At 36.4% G+C, this 3,865-nt stretch overlaps 1 long non-coding RNA gene across 1 annotated transcript; it reads right to left on the reverse strand.

The window, feature by feature from the left end:
- Positions 1-1,095: 1,095 nt before the first annotated feature.
- LOC135768322 (uncharacterized) lies at positions 1,096-3,428 on the reverse strand. Its single transcript, XR_010542131.1, has 3 exons — positions 3,332-3,428; positions 2,656-2,910; positions 1,096-1,143 (listed from the first exon to the last, which is right to left on the reverse strand). It is a non-coding gene; the product is annotated as an uncharacterized lncRNA (long non-coding RNA).
- Between the last annotated feature and the right edge of the window lie 437 nt (positions 3,429-3,865).

Genomic DNA, 3,865 nt, shown 5'->3' on the forward strand with positions numbered 1-3,865 from the left:
ACCCTTTGTCTTTCCTTGCCAAAAACAAACACAATGTTAAGAATTAGCACCATGCTCTTCTCTCTAGGTCAACACTGAGACTGAATTGTTCCTCGCCATTCCTGTGTTTTTCCATTAATCCTCCTCCATCTCTTTTAATCATACCATAAGCCTAGAGACTCGCGAGGCGCCAAGTAACGCGCAACCTGTCAGATGCAGCTAGGGACAAATGAATTAAGTCCAGAGGGTGAGGTGGGGATGCAGAGAGGTGCAAGCAGGCTGAATATTGAACCCGGGGGCATCCCGAAAGCCATAACTCAAGGCTTAGGTACCGCGGTCCGCCTTGGAGTTACATTTTGCCCATTGATTTAGTGTCATCTCAGGTTTTGGCCGCCTCTTACGATTATATGCTTTATTAAGTGATTCTCTGAGCATGACATCTTTAGGATATTAGGTGGCTTTTTTGCGGCCCTTTTATAAGCCTGTGAATTGCCTGCTTTTACAAGTTTGAAGGACACATCATCTTAATCCCAAGGCTCATGGGGTGAAACCTCTCTTGTATTGCTTCAAATATTGATCTGGTTGGGATAAAAAACTCACATTTTCCATAAGGCACAGGGATTGGGTGTCTATCTTCTTTTTCTTTTCTTTCTTTCTTTCTTTTTTTTGAAGTTAGATTGTCCATTTCTAAAACCCCTTCGGCCGCCCATGTTTCTGAACAGCATTGGGGAAATTAAAGCGAAACGCAAATATTTTAGTGCCCAAACATGGTGTAACACCAAGTGAGCATGTTTCTTTAAGGAGGATGTTTCCTCTGGAGAGCATTTATTTTCTTTCACCTTTGTTTGATGGAAAGGCTATGCAAACATATATAAAAGAAAAAAAGATTGTTTGATGTGTGTATACGTATGTGTGCGCTTGGATGTCTACGTGTGTGCGCAAGGAAGCCAAAATTGTGAATTAAATATTGTCATAGACGTTCATCGGCCAAGTGCAACACGTGCACGGGACTTTTGACCAAAATTGCAACTGCAGGATTATTTTATCAGAAATCACAGAGTTCCCAGAACTCACCAGGAGAACGCTCTTTATCCTCCATGTTGGAGAAAATTCCTGGAGGTACGAGAGATGCTGTTTATCATGACTCCAGGGCTTCACGCATTACTGGAAATGGACAAAGAGTTACAAGAGCAGATTAAATGAATCTTACATGGACAAAAACACTGTCAATGGTTATTACTTAAAACTTTTAAGGTTTCACAAGTTTAAACCATAAACATTTGTTTATTGACATTTTAACAAAAGGATGTAAAGAGATCAAGTGATTTCCCATTAGACCCTTAACGTTAGACCTGTATTAACAGAGCATATGACTTTTTATCATCTTATTTATTATTTGAACGTAAACAACATAATGAAACCGTAAGCCAACGAGTAAAAACATTTACACTATTGGTCAAAAGTAAAGGATCAAATGTTTTTTTCCACGATTTTAAAAATCTTGTGATCTGAATATATGCTTGAATGTATTTAAAACGTTTTGCAGATAAAAATGTAATTGCGCCAACATATTCTTTATATAATTTTATTAACACTTTATAATAAGGTTGTATTTGCTAACATTAGTAATGCATTGACTAACATGAACTAACAATAATAACAACCAATATAGTTTTTCAGCATTTATTACTCTTTGTTAATGTCAATACAATTGCTCATTTTAGTTAATTGTGCGTTAACTTGCGTTAACAGCTTACAACTTTTGATTTTTTTTTAACTGCATTGTTGATATGAACATAAACTAAGATTAATAAAGTATTGTTTATTTTTATTTATTGTTAGCTAATGCATTAACTTATAAAAATACCGTTTTGTGTTACCAAAAAGTTTAAAATGATAACTTGGAATGAATAATGATGAAAAACAGCTTGTAAGATCCCCGCATAGTTAAAACTTTTAGGGGCAGTTTAGTTTTTTAGGGATTAGAGTAGTCTTAGACTAACATAAATATAAGAGCTGTCCGAACTGAAAACAACTTGCAATGACATATCTTAAAATACATCAGTGTCCTTTGTTTTGCCTCAAAATGCACACAAGTAATGTTTTTAGTAAGGCATGTTAGTTAAAACTAGTTCTTTTTCCTTATTAAACTAAGGCCTAGTCCTGGTTTAAGATAATCCCGGTCCGGGAAACCACCCCCAACCTTTTTAGCATATTAGAAACGCTAAGCAAAGAGTGGTTAGTTTAAAGATGCTAAACTATATAACAGTGTTGATTTATTTAAAAAAAATTGTCATAACACAACTGTTTTTTACTCTAAACCGTGAAAACAAATAATTAATAATAAATTATATGTAGGCCTAAGTGATGATAAACTTTTGAATTGTAATGTATGGTGTGCTGAGAAAGTTTAAGCAACATGTTTCCAGGGTCAGGACTCTGAACTCTTAGTCAAAGGGTATTTACAGCTGATTCTGTGTGCCAAGGGATCTTGACAACATGTGCAATTTATGTCAGGGTTGGTTTTAGATGTGTGTGAAAAAGTTTGACAGCGATTGCATTCATATGCATGACCTTCATCTTTAAAGGCACAGTCAAAGATCACAGTGAGTGTTGACAGAGATATTTCTCTCATGCGTTGCAGTGGTGAGGGCTGCTGTCTAAATGCTTACTCACCAGGCGCCGACTGCACAGGCCGCCAGCAGAGCCAGCCGGTGGCCCTGAATGCCCTTTTGCTGACTAGACTTCAGCAGCCAATAAATGGAGCTGTCACTCCTGTCAATCTTACTTTCGCTGACACAATCGGCCTATCACGCCCACACATGCCGTCCTGCCCGCCTCGATTATGTCCCTAAAAGGACGGCTTTCTTGTGACAGCCCTGCCTCTTTGTGTGACGGAACGCAACGATGGCCAATTGCTCCTTTCTCCGCCTATAATGAGAGAGAGAGAGAGAGAGAGAGAGAGAGAGAGAGAGAGAGAGAGAGAGAGAGAGAGAGAGAGAGAGAGAGAGAGAGACTCTTATTATAATGTAACTTTCTACATAAAATGTAGCTTTACATATAAATCTCTTACTTTTTATTTCATGCTACAGATTATGTAATTGCTTTTGGAAAAATGTTATCATATATCATTCACCGTATGATATGAGCATGTGATGGTGATAAATATGCAGATATATTCTCACTAAACGTTCAGAAAATCCAGTCTATCACTATGCATGCAAACAAAATTGACTATGAAAGTGATTTATGAAGATTTACACAGCTTTGTACTTCATAGACAGACATTTCATAGAGTACTATAGATTCATGGACAACCTGGCAAGGCTTGACACAGGAATACATATCGTACATATGTTGTGATTTAATCAGAAATGTTGATGAAGGCCTCAGGTCCTCTTCTTGAAGTCTCCCTGGTCAAACTCCATTTTGATGCTCCATCGCCCTCTGGTGGCTCGAAGATACATGCACAAGCAAAAAATAACAAACAACAAATCAGACAATTGCACTTACATATGCATACAAAAATGCTTTATGCAACTCTAGTCTTATATATATTATATATACACAAATACTGCTGAATATAAATAATTTGATAGTTATTTATTATTTAATTGGCATCAGCTATAAGGCTTATAACAAAGTATAAGGTTACAAAAAAGTAATACTGTAGTTGCAAGAGACTCCAATTTCAAATATCTTTATATTTTAGGTATTTTACTACTACCACCATTATTGTTCAAATTAAATGAATATATTAACAATTTGAAATTAATTCTGCAGTATATTTAAGCCTCAACCATAAATATTTTGTCAGGAAACCTAAAAATGTGCTAACAACTGAACCCATGGTTGGGTTAAATATGGACAAACCCAACCAGTGGAT

This window comes from Paramisgurnus dabryanus, chromosome 3 (assembly GCF_030506205.2).
Source record: "Paramisgurnus dabryanus chromosome 3, PD_genome_1.1, whole genome shotgun sequence".
In the NCBI taxonomy this organism is placed as follows: Eukaryota; Metazoa; Chordata; class Actinopteri; order Cypriniformes; family Cobitidae; genus Paramisgurnus; species Paramisgurnus dabryanus.